General features: G+C 40.1%; 1 long non-coding RNA gene across 1 annotated transcript; it reads right to left on the reverse strand.

The window, feature by feature from the left end:
• Nucleotides 1-9,603: 9,603 nt before the first annotated feature.
• On the reverse strand, nucleotides 9,604-20,672 carry LOC137479239 (uncharacterized). Its single transcript, XR_011002079.1, has 3 exons — nucleotides 19,669-20,672; nucleotides 11,493-11,602; nucleotides 9,604-9,789 (listed from the first exon to the last, which is right to left on the reverse strand). It is a non-coding gene; the product is annotated as an uncharacterized lncRNA (long non-coding RNA).
• Between the last annotated feature and the right edge of the window lie 758 nt (nucleotides 20,673-21,430).

Below are 21,430 nucleotides of genomic sequence, written 5' to 3' on the forward strand. Positions count from 1 at the left end.
ATGCAAGAGGATTAGAGCTTTGTGGTGACAATGAAATCTGCTCAAAACTCTTACAGTGAAACTCAGAGTTCCAGTGAGGTTGTGCTTGAGGAATTGATCCTGCAATAAATGAAGTTTAGATTCTGTAGATTCAGGGCTTGAACTGTCAAACATGTAGACCTTCTTATTCATCCAGATTTAATTTTTTTTTTCATAAACTCCTATATTTGAATAGAGCTAAAGGTTATCAAATGAAAACAATCCACAACACAAAGACCCCAAACCAACAGCATCAACACTATCCTTGTAGAAAAGTGGTTGCAAGTCAGATGGAAAAATATTTTTCTGAAAATACAGTTCTAAACAAATTGTGTCAGGTAATGTGTCCATTGTACTATTCTGCCATATTACACACTACTGTGTCCAACTGGCATTCTTTTTGTATACCACCTATTTGCTGTTACAGGTGAGTTCTGCCTCTGGGGTGACGCTTAATCATTTTTCTTTTAAAGGTTTGAATTTTATCAGAGTCTCCCTAAAGTTTTCAAAAGCCCAAATATTAAGTTATTGCACTACTCTATAAGAAAATCAATGTTCTTCTCTGAGTCTAAAGCCCACTCAGGTGCTTGTGAAAAGATTCTGATGAACTTCTAAACACTAAGCTCAGGTGTCTGGGGTAGAGCCAAATGAACTGAGTTAAGGATCCAGCTTTTCTGCTTAAAATCATTTTGTAAAAGCTGGATCATAGTCTTATTTAGAGCTAACAAGCTCAAATTTTTCAATTAGGGTGCAAGAAAATCTTCCAGTACCGCTCACATTTGGTCATTTGTCAAAACAAACCAGAATCTGTTTCCAAATTAGTGAGTACTTAAGATCAGGAATTATATGTCTGTGTTTGTTTCTTTAGTAGTTAGCATGCTGTGGAAGGTGTACAAACAATCAGTCCCAAACCTCCTGAATACAGGCAGTGCTCCACTCAGTGCCAAGTTATTCCAAGCCTCGGGTAGCATTTAATTTACCAACGTACAGAAACTGCAGTTGTGTTAGGTGCTGGCATGATAGCAGAGCTCTAGTGCAGATAAAAGAGAGTCACAGCTCTCCACAGGAGTTACAGAGAGATTTTTCAAACAAGAGGAACAGCAGCCTACAATCAGTTGAAGGTCAGTTACAAAGATGATGGAGCCAAACTCTTCTTGGTAATTATGGACAATGTTGGAAGAGGCACCTGCCAAGTCAGTTTAGTTTAGGCATTAGGGGAAATACAGAGACATAGTGGAACCACTGTCCTTGGAGATGTTAAGACTTCGGCCAGGCAAGGCCATGACTGGCAGTAATTCTGCTTTGAGGGGATTTCCAGAGGTGCCTTCAACTGGCATTTCTGTAACACATTGAAGCCACATATAAATTTCCTGTAGTCTCACCTGTGCTTTTGGAAACCCCAAGTTTACAGGATTTTAACCTTCACATTTTGTGTATGAGACTGGAGATGGGAGAAGTAGCAAAACTGACAGGAAAGAATGAATGCCCTGTGTTTACCTTGACTGGTGTTTTCCAAGCCCAAAAGAAAATTTAAATAGGTATTTAGTTATTGACTGAAAAGATGTGTCATTCATGTAATCCCCAAAGAGACAACATTCAGCACCTTAAGCTGAATTGTATTTGGATTTTGTGCATGCATACAAAAACCTCAAAAATCAAGATAAATCAGAGGACAGAACCTGAGACCATAGAACAGACTGGTGTTCCACTTTTAAAATAGTGTGTTTTCCAGATAGACGCATTACATAGATACTTCTCATTACACTCAGTTATTTCAACAATAGTATCTATCACTGTGCAAGTGGGTTAGATACTGGAGAAATAGATTTGTTTTGTTGTTTGTAAATGGCATTTGCCTTTTGCTTATTTAAAAGGTAATTTCAAAATCAGCTTTGCTGGTACCTATATTATATTTAGAGATATATACACTTCTATCAAAGAGAAGTTTCCACCCTCTCATCAAGAATAGTGTGATAATTCTCAAAGCCCAATCACGCAACCGATCTTCAGCTTAAAGTAATGCCTTTGAAAACAATTATCCATTTTCAGTTACTTGCAGAAGCTTTGGTCTGGGAAAGGAGGAAGACTGGAGGCTGACTTATTTTTCTTGCAGTCAAGCAGAAGAAGTCTCACTCCATGTAACTGTAATAGAAATACAGGGAAGGAATAAGCCATGTAGAAATCTGTGGAGTTGCCTGGAGGACAGAGCTGAGTTTACAGCAGGCTGCTCACCTCTGAGCATAACAAACTGCAGCAACACCAAAAAAGCAAATATCCATGCCAGACTAAGCAGAATACCACACCTATTTACAAAGAAAAACATGTCAAGAACAATTTTCTTTAGAAAATTCCTTATTACTCATGGTGGTTTAAAGGCCTCCTGCAAAGCTTAAGGAGACAAAAAAGGAAGAGAATATGTTACAATAGAACTAGGAATTCACCTATCACACTACCTAATACTCCAGTGGAACTAAGAAGGTACTCAGTCATTTCATAAAACAGAAGTAGCATTACTTCTAGCTTCCTGTCTTGGAAAGGAGATGCTATTTACAGAATCACAGAATGTGCTGGGTTAGAAGGGACCTACAAGGATCATTGATTCCAGTTCTTAACCCAGCACAGCACTGTCCCCATGAGTCACACGATGTGATTCACTCTGGGGAGAACCTTTTTCTTAATATCCTACCTAAACTTTTCCTGACACAAATTCAGGCCATTCCCTCATGTCCTGTCACTGGTCACCACAGAGAACAGATCAGAACAGAAGGGGCAGTGCCTGCCCCTTCTTTTCCCATCACAAGGAAGTTGTAACTGCAATGAGGTCTCCCCTCAGTCTCCTCCAGGCTGAACAGACCAAGTGACCTCAGCTGTTCCTCACACAGCTTCCCTTCAAGGCCCTTCACCATCCTCATGGCCCTCCTTTGGACGCTCTCTAACAGCTTAATGTCCTTCATGTACTGTGGTGACCAAAACTGCACACAATATCCAAGAAATATAGTAAAAGATTGGGAGAGCAATTTGGCAAGGTGTCCTATCACATACTGCAGATTGGATTCCTCATTTATAGTTTATAATTTCATGAGGCCATTCAGTTTGTAATTTCCTTTCTTCCCTTTTCTATCATCAAAATGTGATAACAAAGACAGAAATAATGAATCAGAGAGAACCTTTTGCCTCTAGAAATTCCCTTCCTCTGAAAGTAGAAATCATATTATTAATTTATACAGTAAAGCAGAATGAATTACTTTAGAAGGCAAATCACAGAAATATATTTTAGCTTCAATTTTTATGCATACATATTTCTATATGTATTACATATTTCATAAACTATGTGCCTGCCAGAAGCATGTGATGGTACCCACCAGACCTGTGTTCTGGGACATCAGTGAGTTTTCCTGGCCCTGCAGCCTTGTGGTGCTCCACAGAAGTGCTGCCTACACTTGTTCTCTAAAGGAGACAAGACTACTTTTCTTTCTGCAGATGAACCAGAAGCAGCTCAAGCTTCCTTAAGTGTGTCTGCCATGTTCATCCAAATAACCTGAGGCATACCAGCAGACACACTAGGCTGCATTTTCATGGCATTTTTCAGCCAGTCTAGATGCAGACGGCAGCTGAAATGTGTGATCTCACACTCCCCTGGCACCATAGGAGATGTTGCTGCTCCCAGCTTTGCACTGGCATTGCATTAATGTGTGAGGGAGAGCAAAAAGTGATCTGTCTGGAAACTCTGGGGGTTTTTCTGGAGTTTCTGGCAGAGCAGCCCCCTGATCTCATTTGCATGAGAATATATGAATGTGAGTGGGAATGCAAGGAGTCCTGGGCAAAGCACATCATGGAGCAGAGGGGTGGGTAGCAACCATCTCTTTCAGCAGCAACTGTTACTTAAATTATTTCAAAATAATCATGCAATCACTGTCACGCCTACTCTTTTGTGATACCTCCTCTGTGGAGTTTGGAGCACCAGCACAGGAGTGTTTTTCCTGGCTGGACACCTTCCAGGGACAGATGGCAAAAACCAGCAAAGTCCTTTACCTTCCTCCAGGGTCTTAATCTGTGGCATACAAAGCTCACATGGCATGCCTCAACCTCGAACTGTAAGTGCTGCTATTGCCTTTAAATATTCAGCATGGGCCAGCCAGAGACGGCACTTTAAACACAGCTGCTAGCAGGTAGGTTAGACATTCAGTGGAAGAAAGCATCCTTGTTTTATTTTTGGAGATACTTCCCAACTTTCCAGCAGGTTCTTAAAGACCACATATGTGGTATAGACCCTGGATTGTGCTATAAAGGACCTGGAAATGTGACTCCCTACAAAATGTTACATTGGACTGAAGCACTGTGGGACAGCAATACATGGCAACAGCCAAAGGGGCAAAGGAGAGATGGAAGGAAAATTTTATAACTCTATAATTTTAATACTGTGTGGCTGTGAGATTTCAGCATAGATGAAATGTGGTAAGTCTTTATCAATCAGCCAACGGCTTCATAAGGGATAAAAATCTAAGGTTGCATTAGAAAAAATGTTTTCTGTTTTAATGTCAACTTCCAGTTTGCATAAAACAGAATTGTAGAATATGCAATTCCATAGGAATACTTGACAACACATAAAAAGGCATAATCTACCTGTTGTCTGTGGGACAAACACTGCCCATAGATTTGTGTGGCCTATGTATGTATGGTTAGAAGAGACTTTGTTCATATACATATCTAAATAGAAAGATAAACAATTATGTAAAATCAGCACTCTGGTTTGATACAGCACTTTGAGTTATATCTGTTCTATTATGTCTTTATCTTTTTGGAAGAGTTAAATAAGACTTCTTTTTTGCTCTTTGCAAAGGCCATGTAGCAGGGTGGGGGAAAAAAGAATGGATTTAAAATACAACTTGAAAATAGTAAGCTTTATCATTTTATCACCATTATTCGTAGAGGAAGGTTATTGAAGGACTTCATTGCTCTTACTATAAGGCAAAGTCTTCTAATTTTCAGCCTAAATCAATGTACCTTCTAAACTAGACCCAAAAATAAACCTCCAAAGTTGGTTATTTAGCTCTCTTTTGTTGCAAATTAACTAATCTTATTTTGCCATTTTCCTTAGCAGAGTGACAATTACACAGCAACAGTTTTATTGATCCATTATCTATAGCCCTTTTTATATTAGAAGACATACATCAAACTTGAATTTTCTTGGATAGGACCAAAACTAGCCAGTTGTTTGACCCTCTATTCATTGTTCCTATTTTCTGAACCTCTGGTTTCTGCTGTTCTCTCTCACAGCCTCCTTAGAACGTGGTGACCTAAGCTGGCCCACACCTAAACCAGCACACATCTCCAGCCTCCAGAGGCCCCTACAGGAGGAGTAGAGCACAGTAATTATCTCCATGTTTTTTCATGACATTTACATGCCATTTCCTGGGTTTGGCATCACATTGCTAGCTTGAATTTCACCTGTAACTCTCTAACCTTATTTTCTGTCATGCTGTTTCTCTGCCAGGTATTGCCCAAGGTTTTTCTACATTTAATTTCCCTTCCCTTCTGTAGCTCTTTGTGCTCACCTCTCCTATAGTATTTATGCTGGAGGTGACACCATAATGCATATCATCAGTCAGCCTGGCTCCTTTATTGCAGAAGAAATACGTGGTAGCTCTTCTAGGGAACACTGCTTACAGGTGTGTTGATGATTACTTACACCTGCTTGGGGGAAAAGAGAGAAGCATATGGTGGAATAACATTGATCAACAATTGTGCAATTAAACAGTAGTGTGGCTCCAGCAGGCCCTCAAAGCTCTGTTGTGCTTGTAGATCACTGTCTGGAAGTGAGTGTACAGGTCTCCTGGAGAACATTACAGAAAGAAGGCAAACTGCACAGTGAATTTATGACAAGAACAAATGTATGTATTTGTTCAGCACCCCACGAAACCGATGGATTGTGGCAGAGCGGCAGGGCTGTAGGAGTCATTTGTTAGTGAAAAATGTGCAGAGCTGGTTTAAACCTTTCAAAGTACAAAGGGAAACAAAAATTCAAGCTCAGACATGACAGTTGCCATATGTCAGGGGCTTTTTGTTTATGCTTCTTGAAAAAATACTGGGCAGGGGTGGGGAGAACATCTAATTTAGACACAGATTGTCCTTATTTGCATTTACAGATGTGTGTGAAGAATTTTTCCGTGTCCTTTGAACTCAAGTCACCGACAGAACAATTCTGATACTTCAGAAACCATTTGTTTTCTCTGTAGGTTCTCCTGCTCACCCCGGGAGACTGCTAAGTTCAAATCATTATCACAGTTCCCCTTCCATCTTCATCACCCTGCCAAACATGGCAAGTGGAATACACTGTAGGCAGTCCAGTTCACACATTGCCAAGTGCAGTTCATGAAAATTTTGAAAGCTTATCCCTGCCTGGTATCAGAGCTCCTTCTCAGGACCTGACCCTTCATAAATGTCACCTCATAACGATTGTGCTAATTGCAACAACTCCGCCGTTGTCAGCAATTCTTTTAAAGGGGACAGCATGGAGGAATGGCAGGATGTTTTCCCAAGGAAACCCGAGTTACCCCTTTCTGTAGCCAGAACAGTTTTGCATCTGCTTGGCTTGATGCACATCATAACACTTTTTGCCCACTATAAAGTGTGTCTGTATGTTGTCTTAGTTTACTTGTACAAATGATCTGAAAACTTAGTTTAGAACAAATACCTACGATAGCGAAATAAGGAGCATTAGAGTAGCAGCTCTTGTGCACTGCTACTCTAGGTTTGAGAGGCGAAGAGTAAATTAATTGGTAGGGTAATGTAAAAATGAAATGGAAAATGATAAGCAAAAATTTTGTGTCTCAACTATAGACACTGTATTAATGCATCTATCAACAATTATTCAGCACAAATGACAGAACAAGTGAAATTGCTCCTGCTTATGCATAACTATTATGTTGTGTAGTTTGTACCCTCAAAACACTGGAACATATACTGGATATTCATATTCTTCAGTGACATGAGTATATGCACACATATAGGCACATGTAGATGTACATCCTTCAGTATGTACACATATATAATATATAAAGACACAGACAATGTTGCACTTGCAATTTTTTTTTTTTTGCATTTGTAAAGTGTGGGTAAAACCAGCAGCTTAAAATGTCATACCAAACAAATATGTTCTTCAGTTAAAAATTCCTTTGAAGTTGCTTTATTCAAAACTATGTAATTATTCTTCTTCCATGAACTTCTCTTCACTTTCTTCTGATTCTTGAAGTTAGTATTCAGCTTGAAATATAAAGCATTAGGAATTAAATACAAAGTATGGATCTCACTGAGAGCCTGCATGAACTCTGAAGAAGTAAGATCACATTCCCTGAATATTCATGTCCTTGGTGGCTGTGTGCCTTGGTATTGAACAGTATTCACAAGTATTTGATTTGCCTCTCTCTTTAGAGCCCGTGACAGGTTGAAGACACTTGGTCATTGAAACGTCTCTTTAACTCCTTGCTTCTTGTCAGAGGACCACTAACTAACACCTTAGAAGAAAGATTTATCCTCAAAACTTTTCTTTTCATGGTACAGACTCTCAACCCATTCCTCAAGACTTGGCAAAAAAAACACATCCCAGGCCAGAGACTCCCTGATACACTTAGGATTTATGCACAATGACAAAATCTATGTTCTCATTGTGATTTCTGCTGCTAAAAACAAGTGCTGGGGAAGCTGAAAGAATTTTTCTTGGTGATTTTCAGTATGAAACTAATTTAAAGCTAGTAGTTACAAATGCAGCAGATTATGAAACTGAGCATGTCCAGATTGCCACTGTCTCTGAACAAAGCAGTAAATGAAATACTTGCTGACATCCATTAGACTACCGTGGTCACAGTGTAGCAGTGTAGTTGTTTAATGGTTTTAATGGGGCAATTTCATGGTAGCAAACTGCCCTGGTGGCACTCCAAGGTGGCCTCCAGGATGCCTTGGGAAATACATGGCCTGAATTCTTGCCATGTACAGGTGTAAGAGTGGGTGTGGGTGTGGAAGATAATCAATAAGCCTTGCTCCTGTCAAAGTCATCCCAGTGTTTCTCTTAAAGCAGATAATCTTTAAAGGGAAAATTCATGTTGATTATAGCTGAATGTAAACAGCCATTAAAGTATTGGACACAAAGTTAGTGGGTAAAAGCAAAACCCAATAAAATCCTTTTGCAAACTACAGTTACTAAGATGTACATTCCTGTACATCATTTTGGATCTCCAAGGCTTAAGAAACTGAAGGAAAACCCCAAAATATTCTACCCTGAATATTATCTTTAAGAATTAACTTTCTTCATTTTTTCTTCGTAATCTTACTTTGTGTGTCCAAGAAATGCTGCTAGGTATCTTTGTGTACTCTCCACCCATTTGTTCAGCAATGAGCAGCTTACTTCCCCAGGTTTTGCCATATTCCTTAATAATCACGTTTCTTCTTGATTGTTTGTTCATCCTACAAGCAACAGGTTATATGAAGGGTTTTTTTCCTGTGTGGCTCCAAATCAACAGATGCTGGGCTCAAACTGAAACTGCCAAACTACTCTTTGCATTGCCTTGTTTTGCCTCAGCATTGCCTTTATTGCCTTTAATGCCTCAGTATTATTTAGCTGAGGCTGGATAAAATTATTTTGGATAGGACTCACTTTCAACGTATGTCATAGTCCACAATGAAAACTCCTTTTGTAGAGGGCCAGTATGCAGGGAGTATTGAATCAATTGCAGTAGCTATTAGGTCAGATGACTTTCTTTGACTTTGATCCTAGATCCTGTTTTATATAGGCTTTTCATAAAATCAGTGCTCTTTGGTGGCCTTTCCCAACAGCTTAAGAAAGGCCATGATACTTTTGGATGTAGTTAATACAGACTCTTACAGCCTCTGATCCAGCCCTCAGACAAGGACCTAAACTCAGTCTTGTGATGTAGTACTGTATTCATAACTCAAATCACTGCACCTGCAATTGTGACTGATCTCTGCCTTACTACTGTGGATAAGGACTGCTCTCTGCAAAACAACTTTGTAAACAAAATAATCAGCTGGAATTACTTGTAGGCAAAATAACTACATTGATAAGCCAATCTTTCAGAAAGGAGCCTTATTTCGTTCTGACTGCCTCGCTATCTTATCCCAGAGTCCAAATCAATTGACATGAATGCTTCCTTGTATAATCCACTGCCTGGCACGTGTCTTTTACCAGACTTCAAAGTTCAGGGGAATCTTCTCTCTTTTCTCGAGGAGTGTCAATATGAAAAGCTGGCTAGGCCAACAACTGATTCAAGCCACTGACCTCTGAAAGAGCTGTACTTTGAACTCTGCTGTTTGTCACACTGCCAGCTCAGAGGAGCCCAATGCAAGACAGGCTGATCCACCAAGGGTTCCTCATTTGCACCCACATGAAGACAACAACTGCTTGTGCAGATACAAACCAGCATGGGGGCATGAAAGGAAATTATTTACCTTAAAGCTGCTGTGGTTCTTGATATCATCAATGTAGAGTTCATGGTTAACCCTCTGCGCCCATTTTCTTGCTCCCTCCAACAGCATCTGATCCAACAGGACCAGATGGATCCCTTTGTTTTCATCTCTGTTTATAAATATAGGAGGTGTAGCACACACAGTCAGCAGTACCAGGTTAAAGGTTCCTCTGTCACACACAGGACTTGCGTGTACATCTGTAGGGTCATCCTGGATCCTGATGCCTGCTAGATTACTGCTGTCTTTTTTTAGGGGAAGAGTAAAATTCCACAACAAAGTACAGGAGTCAGTCTGCAAAAGCAAAATAAATCAGCAAAGGAAGAAAACATTGTTTAAAGGGTAAAGGATGAGGACATGGGATTTTTGCAGTTTGATGGATGACTTGTTTTATTTGGCTCTGCATACTGCTGATATTTTCTCCTTCTAAAATTTATACTGAAAATTCTTTGTCAGTAACTTTTTGACACTATCAACACCAGTAATAAAGTTTATAAACTCCTAATCTTTCTCAGTCCCCATTATTTCTGCTACCAAGAGGACAAAGAGCAGGCTTACAAATACAACTCTTGCAATTTTCTTACTTTTTGGAGCTTGTGAACTTTACCTCTGTTTTTTTTCTCTGAGTTGACAGGAGGGTGAGTCATATGATCCCTGTTTCTGTTTTCTTATTCCAGCTGTTCCAGGTTTGCTGGAAATGACTCATATGACCATAGACATGTACTCATGGCTTTCTGAGAGGAAATTTGCAAATCAGCTCTGTTTCAACTTGCTCTTTTTAAAGGGAATTGATAATTCTCCTGCCTCACAAATACATTGGGAAAGGGACAGACCAGTTTCTCTGTGTGGGTAGATCACCAAACTATGTCAGATCTTACTGAAGTTGTTAGATATCCATATAATCCTTGTCATCATTTGTACCACAAAGGATGCAGAGAAGAGAATCAGTGATTTTTGACAGGAGAAACTGGAGCTCAACTGATGTGAAAATCCTCAACACTAATCCTACAGTAATTGAAACGGTTAGGAAGTATCACTCTTTTAGCTGTCTCTGAATGTGCTGGACTCAAGTTTTCAGCTGGCATTAATTTTTTCTTTCTATTGGGTGCCATGGTCAGTTAGACAGCAAACAATATCTTTTTTTCTTTGTTAATGAGCTTGCCAGCATGAAAAAAGGCCTCATTTTAAATCTAAGATTTGTCTATTTGTCTTTAAAATGTGTTTTAAATGGTTCTGGAGGACAGAACCATAATTTGAAAATCCTTTTTTATTTTGTCATCTCGGGACCTGCTGGCATATCTTGTATTTATGGACATCTCACAGTGAGTAAACTACTCATAACATTTGATTTAAAAAAAACAACAAAAAAGTCAGTGTTCTGTCCAGCCTCAGTGCCACAGTAAAAAAGAGACAAACTAGAGCAAAAGCAAACTTTTAAGGATGAAAATGCTTCTGGTTTGGATGGTGAGATATAAAAAAAAATGCCCATTTTTTGTAAAATGATGAAGTCTTTTAGGGTTTGTTGTTTTGGGATTTCTGTTGGGACATTTTTTTTTTTCTTTTTTTGGTCAGTACAGGACTGGTCTTTTGTAGACAAAATGTGACTTATTAGATCATGGCTCCCCCTTCCTGCTCCCTCCTTTCTCCCCAGCTCTGGGGACTTTTGACAGCTGCCTTTCAAAATTTGCACTGTTTGGAAGTTAAATATAGATTGCTTGCTGCAAGACTTTAATAGTAGGGGCCACAAGAAACAAGCTTTTGGACAATATTCACTTTATATTTGTTCTTATACATATAAGAACAATGTTTGTTGGTTAAGAACTTTTGTTTCAGTTGCAAATGAAATACTTTGATTTTGAATATTGAATTAAGACTGTCCAGCCTCTTGCTTCTCCCCTCTTCCATTCATACCACGCCTGTGGGAGATAATTGCCTTGTGTTCAAAATGGTGCTATCTTCAGCTACAATGACAAATTATTTTACTTATAGGAACATACCTCATCTGGAACATGTCCAGACAGAAGTGAATGAGTGAGCAGCTATTCAATAGACTGCTTTATTCTTGCTTAGCATAAAGCTCCAAGGTCTCAACATCACCAGCCATGCTCTAGTAAAAGGGACATTATAAATTTACTCAGGGGTTATCCCTGGCAGTCATCCTTACAATATCTTGATGAATCACCAGCATGTTCTGGCCTAATTTCAGATTTTATAGGTCTGGTGCTTTGTGACTACTTAACATTATGCTGTTCCATTGATTGCAAATAAAATGCTGTAGCACTTCCACATGCCAGTTTCCTTAAAAAAGGCACTCAGAAAAATCAAGAGTACAAATATGCAACTGTCTATGAAAAACTTGACTCAAATTTCTTACCTCACAGGAATCTGTTGTATAGGCAAAACTGACTTATTTTGGATAATATTTATCTTTTACAGATGATTGAAAAGGTTAATAAAATTGAGGTCAGTCAAAGCCTCCATCCATCCATCCATCCATCCATCCATCCATCCATCCATCCATCCATCCATCCATATATCCATCCATCCACTCACCCACTTGCCTCTCTGCCTTAACAACATATGAACCTGCTGGGCAGTTTCAACACTTCACAGAAAGTCAGTGATGTCAAAGACAATAAATACTCTTCAGATTTGGCACACTTGGGTAGAGCTGGGGACCTGGCATGGGCTCAGACACAAAATGCAGACATTTGCTTAGGCAAATAGGGAAGTTACAGAAGTAGGGGAAGGAGTTTAAGGAATGAATGACTGGAAACCATGGGAAAACAGTTTTTTATTGATTCTGTGGTTCATGAAAATATTTTTCTATGGACTTCCATATCTTCAGAATTTTTTAGGCAGGGCCCCTGTTTGGTTTTTTTTATTATTATTCTCCTTCACTATACAACCCTAATTAACTCCCAGAGAAAGCTTAGGCCAAAAAAAAAAAAAAAAAAAAGAATAGGTGGTATCTTTAAAGACTGTACTAGAACATATATACATCAGCAAGAAAGGTGTGGATAGCAAATAATACCTGCAAAAGACTGCCTTAATTTTGCCATTTCTTCCCTTATATGTGTTTGATTCTTGAACCTCCGAAACCCTGCTTTTAACAGGGTGTTTTGCAAATCTAAGCTTTACACATACACAGATGGGAGCTACAAGACTATGAAAGTGTGCAAAGCATTTCTGACTCCAGCTTCATTCCTGCAACTGAGGGTTTGAAATACAGAGTTCTTGGCATTGTCTTATTAGTGAATTGCTAAATTTGGCCTATTTGAAATTCACAGTTCAACCATATTATTTGAAAGCAGGAAACAATTACTGAATCCACTTTTAGAAAAGCCTAAATGATAGCAAGACATATGAAGTACAACAGCTTTTTATGTTGATGCAGCTGGGTCCTGAGTTTGAGAACTTATTTATTTTATGGATTTCAAATAACACTATTAATGCCTTACATCTTGACAGAATTTAACAGAGAGGGGTTCATTCATTTCAACAGACTGACTTATGACTGACTTATGTATATCAAAAGGGTAAAAAAATATTTGTGCAATTTTTTCTCCAGTATTCCTTGTTCTTACAGGAAAAATATGATAGTTGTAAATTTATCATATCTTAATTCAGGAACTGGGAGATAATTGACTGAAGAGAAAGTCACATAAGGTACCTGTAGTTAATCAGTGTTAAAATATATGAGCCCAGTGGGAATGACAGGTTTGTAAGCAGGAGGGAAACCTCCAAGCTGCACATGCTAAATACACTTGTATGAAAGCAGCTGCTAACTGCACTAACGTTTGTGTTTGCCATTCTCTTCATATATGGGTATGCACACCTCATCATCTACATTAGGAAAAAAGTCATCCTGAGAAAAGAAGATTTCTAAGGTCCTGGATCAATGTTCCAGACAGACACAGTCCCAGCTCTCTCAGTCTGCAAAACTCTGGGCTCCCAGGGTCCAGGTCACTGTGACAAATTTGACATATGCTAATACAGGTCTGGAAGCCTAATGTAGAAATTTGCATCTGTGCATGACTAGGGCAGGAATTTAAAAAATACCAACAGGATGACATAGAAAACAGAAGGAGTAATATACTGGTGCAGGAAGCATCCAAGTGGATCAGGGATAACACCTAGGATATATTGGAGGTGTTTTATTGGCTACATGGATTAATTTACTAAAAATCCTTTTGAGTCCTAACTTGTGGCTGAGGGATTTGAGTCAATTTGCTGACAGAAAGAATGAAAAACAACATCATTTAATGGCAACAAAATCAGGTGTGTCTCAGAGATTTGGTGTCTCCCATGGTGTTCCACCTTGGGATCTAGCTAGGAAAGGTTGGTTTGAAAAGCATGCTAAGCATCACCCAGGACTTTTTGCTTAAAATTTCCCAGCAAATCTGGACTTGTACCCTGCAACCAGGAGCCCCACTCAGAAGTTATTTTCCTTTTCTAAAAAATAAGGTTTTGCTGCTCTGTTTTTCCACTTGCAGAAACCAGCATAACATGGGAGGGAATCGCACAGGAAATGAAGACAGTGTTTCCTGATTTGCTTAAGGAGAAGAAAGCATAGAGGGAATAAGTGACAAAGGAAAGGAGAAGGAAGTTGTGAATGGAAGAGACATATCAAGGCTCACTTAAACACTTGATAGTTTTAACCGTCGGTGAAATTTCAGATGGGGATTTGAAAGCAAGAGAGCCTGCTGCCTGCAGCCAAGTCAGTACTTCATCATTTCTAATGAGGTGGGGCATGGAACTGGACAGAAACTGACTGCTCCTCCATGGGATCTCACAGCCAAGCAAAATCCACAGGAATTTCTTATAAATACAGCTAGGCTGCAAACCATGATTTAAAGGCCTTTGAAATCCTGATTATCCCAGCATCTCCTGTGATAAACTGCCACACAATTATCTTCTGCAGTATCAATTTAGTGTGATCCCTCGAGACATGTCATTGAACTCGTCTTCACACTGAGCAAATGGATCTGTTACATCCTCTTCAGCCCTTTGGACACAGAGGAGAGGCACCTTCATCAATCACATGCCCTACTGAAGTACCAGACACCAGCAGTCAGCTTTGGCAGCTTGTCCTTGATGCTAGTTTTTTTTTGCATCTTTGCCAACTGTGAGTCCTGTATCCCACTGAAGAGCAGAAACCAAGAGACAGGGAGCAGAGGGAAACTCCCAGCAGGACACTTGCACTGCCTGCTCTTTGCCTTCTTCCTTGGTGCAAGCTCCTGTCCCTGCATGGAAAAGTTTCCAAAGGGAGAACACTTCCACCTCCTTGCCTTGTACAACCCAATGGTGGTTATGGAAAGAATCTAGGAAAGCACCCAAAGATACTTATACTTAAGAAAGGCTTTATTCGCACATGTTTCACAGGGACCAGGCTCCTTTCTTTTGATCCCACAGTGTAGCTGCATAGCTGGTATGCAACAGCCTCCTTACATTTTGTGATGACAGGAGCTCACAAAATCTTGAGTAAGCCAATAAGAATAGCATATGAAGGTAGCAATGCTGAATAAAAAATCCAAACCCCACATTGCCCCTTAGCTTGCAACAGATCAAGGAAAAACAACCAGATGAACACACTCAACAACAGAATGCCTGGGATTATGAATCCAGAAGAGTGAACGAGAAACCTCAAAGTTTTCTGTTGTGGAGAGGTTTATGAAGAAGCCCTGCCTCTGAGCAGGCCAAACTTCACAACTTGGCTCCAGACCTGGTGCTGTGGCTCAGACTTATCTCTGTTTATTGCAGGGTGTTGTTCTGAGAGAAGAATTCTGCTTTTCTGAGGTCCTTGCCAAGCTCAAGGTTATCCTTTAATCTTGCAGTGCAGGTTAATTCTGCCTGGCTGGAGGGCAGTGCCCCAGCTGCACAGCAGGTGCCCTGCATGTATGCTTGCTTCAGATATAAATGTTGCACAGACTCCTGCTGGGTTTTTAAGAAAACCTGATCCTCCCTATAAGGGGAGCAAAGCCAACACTCGCTGGAAAAATCATTATTAACAACCAAGGCGAGCAGGAGCTCAACAAAAGCGCTTTCACCTTTCCAAAATTCAAATGCCAGATCCCTGGAAACAACTGAACAACACTCAAGGAAGTGATGCTAAGCAAGCTATCCAGCAGCTCTGGGACTGGAGCAAGCAGATGGATACAAGGAGATGGGTGCATTAGATCTGCAAAGTCAGCACTGTCCTGCCCTCTTACTTGATTGAATTTCTGTAAGGGAAGCTTTTCTCCTTGTACAGTTTAAAAGACAGTGTCTTTTTCACTAAATTATTATTATTAGTATTACTAATAAAATCTTTAAAGACCCTCTCACTCAAGCTCTGTCTCAGGTCTTACACAGCTTACAGAAAATTATTTAAGTTTGCTATGTTCCATCAGTATGAAGCACAGCTTGCTCAAGTGCACGAAGAGTATGGCAAGGAGAAAAATAATTTATGTGAGGGAAGCAGTCAATTACTCCATTGATGTGTGCTGCTTTATAGGCTTTTCACTGTCAATCAGTGTCACGGCTTTCCAACTCTTTTTACAAACCAATGCACATCATTTCAAGCAGTTCAACTGATTTTAGCCTGGCAGCAGTCTGTAAATAAAGCTGTCCCTTGTCAAACAGTTAGCTCCTTTCCCTTTGCACATCACCTCTGAATATTGCCGGAGAAACCAGCCACCAGCAGTGGTTACTGGCCCAGACAGGCACCAGAAGGCAATCTGACCATCTCCATTTCATGTCAAAATGCAGCTGGAGAAGAAGCTGGGAGCCATCTCAAAGCACAGCAAGGTTCACCGTATCCTCCGCTGGAGCCTTGAGGCAGGAGGCAAACTCTGATTACTTGGTGCAAAGTTCAGTTAGTTAGAAATGTCAGGGCTGCAGAGGGATCAGGGGGTGCAGTTTTAGTGTGATGGGTGGTTCTGTTTCAACTTTGGGTTTTTTGTTTTTTTTTTTTTTTAATTAGCAAAGCAAGGACCAATATGATGTGGAAACAGCAGCTGTCTCATCACACTGGCATTGATTTTATCTGCCTTTTGTTGCAATTTTTTTTTTCCTATTGGTTTTAGCAAATGTTCCTGTTCAGCTAATAAAGACAACCATGTAAGTTGTTGAATACCCTTCCCACTTGCAGACAGAGCTCTTGAAGCTCTGAAAACACCTCCTGTTGAACCAGGACATCTGTTTATGCATCCTGACACAGGCTCTAGCAAAGGCTGTGCTAAAAACAGGAGATTGTTATGTCCCTCAGACACAGAAAAAGAAAAATAAAAGCAACATTCAACCAGGGCATCCTCAAGAGGATTTTGCTTCAGTGAAATGGTGCTGGAAACTCCTCAAAGCTTTGCAATGTCCTACCCAGCTGGGAAATGCACTCACTGCTCAGGAGACAACTTAGTTCATTCATGCTGTACTGCAACATTCATATTTTTTCAGCTCAGTGACTCTGACATGCAGACATGGGTAGAGACAGAGTTGAGAAGAAAGACATTTCAGCTTTTTCCTCCAGGCTTTTAGCTCTAAGACAACATTATTCTGTGATTAGGTTACTGCTCTCCAGACCCAGCTGTTATTTTTGAATCTGCCCTTTTCCAGGTTTCTGATATCAACCAGTTACTAAAATTCAACATGCCTCAGTTTCCTCGGCTAAAAAATGGGAGTAAAAACCACTTTTAAATCTAAGAGCAAAATATTTTTGAAATGCTGGATGTTAACTATCAGTGGCTCTGTGGAAAGATAAACTATGCCCATTTACAGGCTATTACCTTGTATTTGGGCCTGTCCTCTCTCCAAATTCAAAGCAGAATGTTGTGACTGGGTTTTTATTGCATCCACCAGGAAACCTGCTATCAGCACTTCTATTTAGCTGTTTGGAACCAAATCATCAAAAGCTTTATCCTGTAGGTCTGCACTTGGAGTTATCCAACAATTCAACAGATTTGTTTTTTCCTCAAAGTAACTCGACATAGAAGCATGTCCTTAAGGTTCACTTCTTTTACTGAAATAAATCAACAGTGTAGGATCAGGGCCTAGTAAACTGCTTTAGAGATGCTTTATAGATTGATTTGCTAAGGCAAACAGCTATTTGATTTAATACAGAGAAATGTCCTGTCCCATCTCAATTCACACAGCTCCAGAGGGTTGTCACAAGAAAAGACTGTCCTCCTTGGAAGAGAAATAGAAAAGATAATTCATTTTATTTCTTTCTAGTTAGAAAGCAGTTTCTCCCTCTGACTCATTTTTTTCCTGAACTCTGCAGGGAGAGTCGATTGAAACACAGGCTCACCCTGCAGTGTGAGCAGAGATATCCCTGGAAAGGGAATGAGGAGCAGTTCCTATAATCCAAATAGAATCCTGACCTGAAGGGAAGAAGTCAGAGGATATATGTTTGCTTAACTCCATCAGCTGATTAACATAAATTTTTTTCTCACAGTATTTTATGATTCATGATCGTTGATTTGAGGAAAAAAACAAACTTGCACCAAGCATGGAAAAAATTAATCAAAATTTTTATACAACATGGGAATGAAGAAATTACAGTTGTGCTGCTAAAAGACAAGTAATACCATTTAAATGTTCCTTGCAAAGGCAGATAAGCAAACAAACTCCCCTTTACTACATAACGTAGCAACACCTTTTTCATGAAGGGATTTTCCTTAAATTTTTGATGGTAAACAGTTCAAATTGTCATGAGAACTGCCTTTACTTTTCCCTATGATGAGCAAAAGTTTTTCCTTCTGTCCAAAACAAGACAAAACCAGTCCAACTGGGGATTTCTACATATATTTAGATCAATTTTATTCCAAAATTAGAAAAAAGGGTGAAATTTGCAAGCATCAAAAGAGAAACTGAATGTTCCCATAGTTTGCAGCCTATTTAAGACATTCATGCTGAGCTTTTGAACTACAGCACCAAGTTAAATGCCACTGCATCTGCCCATTAGACCAGTGGTTTAGGGAGAGCTAGGATGGAGAAGGATTTTATGAAGTGTAGCAGACATGGAAGAACTGAGAATCATAGGATGAATTAATATCATATACACTGTTATAGAATAATTTAAAAGTGTAATCAGCAGAGGCATTATCTAACATGGTGGACAAGAGAAAGTTTTGTGTTCTCTGGTAAGCTAAAAATCAATGCAGAGAAGTCACAAGAATGTCTGTAAAAAAGACAAAGGTAACACCCTGATCAAAAAAGATAAAAACATTGTTCTGAAAACCGAGAGTTAGATTAATTGCTTGGGTGCATCATTTACCTGTAAACTGTCTCACAACATTGCTGAATAGTGTTGCTTCATATAATTTCTTAATTCTGGAAAACTTATGCAGAAATTAATATGCTTTACAGATGAATATTTGCAATTTAAAAATCCAATAGATAACATTTTCTAATCCAGACTGCCTCTTTATGCCCATGATCTTTTTGCTGCTTTATCAGAAGCAAAAAGAAATTAGAGAGCCTGCCAAGGCTTAACTTGCTCAGCAGGCTGCAGGCATTAGCATCAAGTAAGAAAATGCTTGTGCTGGCCTTATCTGGGGAAGGTCAGCTCCCACAGGGACTGGGTGGCAACAGCTCCAGCACTTATAAAATGCATAAGTTTTAAGTTCCTAGGACTGCTTCACAAAACAAATGAGTAAATCCAACCTATAAGGAGCCAGCAAACACCACAAGCTGATACCTTCAAGGTTTCCTGGCCCTTGTGCTCAGGAGCACAAAGGTCAGTTGGCAAAGCAGGGTTTGGCAGACTGCATCAGAAAGTCTTCTTAATGTTTGCAGGAGTGGTTTGAGTCTCTTGCATAATGACACTTTAATTTCAAGTCCTTAAAAAAAAAAAAAACAAAAAAAAAAACAAAAAAGAGGCAAGTGAGAAACAAAACCACAACAGACACCCCAGCAGTAATAGGGTAACAGGAAAGGTGTTCCAAAAAAGAATACTGAAGGTATTGTGGCATCAGAGTAAGATGTCTGAGATGTCTGTGGCATAGCTTAACTCTGCCTTACCCTGTGGCATCCAGAACATATCTGGTTTTATCGGGTTTTTTTCCACAGCTTGTCTCTTGGCTCCCTCAGCCATCACAGCTCTGTATTTACACAGCTGCCTCTGAAGCTGTAAGTCAGCACAGAGATTGTTGCACAAACAAATGGAACATGTGGATCCTGCCAAATATCACTTACCCCAGTTTTCCTCCTTCTTCTTAAGCATTTTATGTTTTGGCACTAACAGACTCCTTGAAAATTAAAAGGAAAGAGCTTTGTGCTGTGTGTCATGTATAATACATATCTGTTTTGGCAGAAAAAAAGTTTCAAATAGCTTTAGGATGGGAGAAAATACAAATAAGAGAAGTTTCAGTATAAGGCAGCAAAATTCAGTGTCACACCAAGACCAGTGCTGAGGCTGCTGGGTGTTAGACCCCATGTGAGCCACAGATCCTCCCCTTCACACGACCCTTTGGCTTTGACTAGAGAAACAGATCTTGCCAGGTCAGGTTTATTCAGTCATGGTGTGCAGTCTGACACACTGGGGCCAGGTCAGCATTTGCTTTCTCCCTCCTTCGAAACAGGTTATCCCTGACTAACCTTCAACATCTGGTCTGGCATTTATTTTAATCACACCAGTTGTGATAAATGAATTTATGCTGTTGCTTGTCTCTGGAAAATAGGCACTACATGCTAATAAATGCAGTGCAACGGGGATCATTACACTGAGTATGGGAGACAGATCACATGAAGAGATATATAAACTCCGAAATGAAGTAATCAAAGGTCTCCCAAGCTACAGATATTGCTATAAACAGACTGACATCCTGCATTACTAGAAACTTCAGAGAAGCCTGTTTCACAGTGCTTCATTCCTCCACTGCTCCGAGTGAAAATACAGACAGGGGAAGGTTGGGCTGTGCTAGGTGGAATAACAAAAGGTGTGTTACTGAACACAAGAAACACCCAGATATCCATTTAGCAGCGTCACACTGAAGACTCCACAGAGGAATTTAGGCTGGGAGAAACCAGCTGAGTGAGGTCAAGTTGCACAGGGCTGCATCCTCCAAAGCATTCAGCAGAGGCTGTACCTCCATGGGCACCCACGCCAGTATGGGATCTCCCTCAGGAGGAGTTTTCCTCACGTCTGACATCCATTTCCCTTGATTTGTGTCTGCTGCCTCTGCTATCACTGGGCACCTTCAAGAGAGTCACAGAATAAGCTGAGCTGTGAGGGATCCACATGGATCAATCAGGTCTGACTTGGTCTCCTCTGTGCCCTCATGTGAGGTAGGGGTACACGGTGATGAATCTTCCTCCATACCTTCTCTTCCTTATGCTAAAAAAGTCCTATTTTCTGGATAAATCTATCCAGAAGCTTCTAGCATTGAAGGAATTAATTCTCTCACTGCTCCCCTCTCCAGGACACAAAGGGTGTTGAGACAGATTATTTGCCCAGGTAAAACATGAAGAAATAGTGCATTTGGAGATTGAGGGCTATAAAGAAGCAAAAGCACCTCCATATCAGCCCTCCTTTTAGCAAATGGCCATGGGCTTTGCCAATTAGAGCTGTGCCAGCCAAGGATAATGATAAATCTGAGCCCATTAAACAACACTATTGTAGCAGAAAGCAGCCGACCTGCAATCCCACTGCATTTCATTACAGCCTCATTGAACTGCACAATCTGCTACGTTTTAGTCAGGGTCAGCGTGTGAGCAGAAAACAACTGAAGGATCAAGTAGCAGCACCTGCTGCAGAGAGAGATCTCAGTTCTCCAGCACTTCAGCTGCTGTGGTGAGCTATTGAAACCCTGTGGCAGCAGCTCTCTGGCCACAGAGAGCAGGCACAGACTTTCCCAGGCGTGCTGGGAGAAGGCTGTGAGAAGATCAGAGAAAAGAATGAGAAACAAGTCATATCCCCACTTGTTGCACCTATTGTTGTGCACATGTGGAATGTGTT

This window comes from Anomalospiza imberbis, chromosome 1 (assembly GCF_031753505.1).
Source record: "Anomalospiza imberbis isolate Cuckoo-Finch-1a 21T00152 chromosome 1, ASM3175350v1, whole genome shotgun sequence".
NCBI lineage: Eukaryota > Metazoa > Chordata > Aves > Passeriformes > Viduidae > Anomalospiza > Anomalospiza imberbis.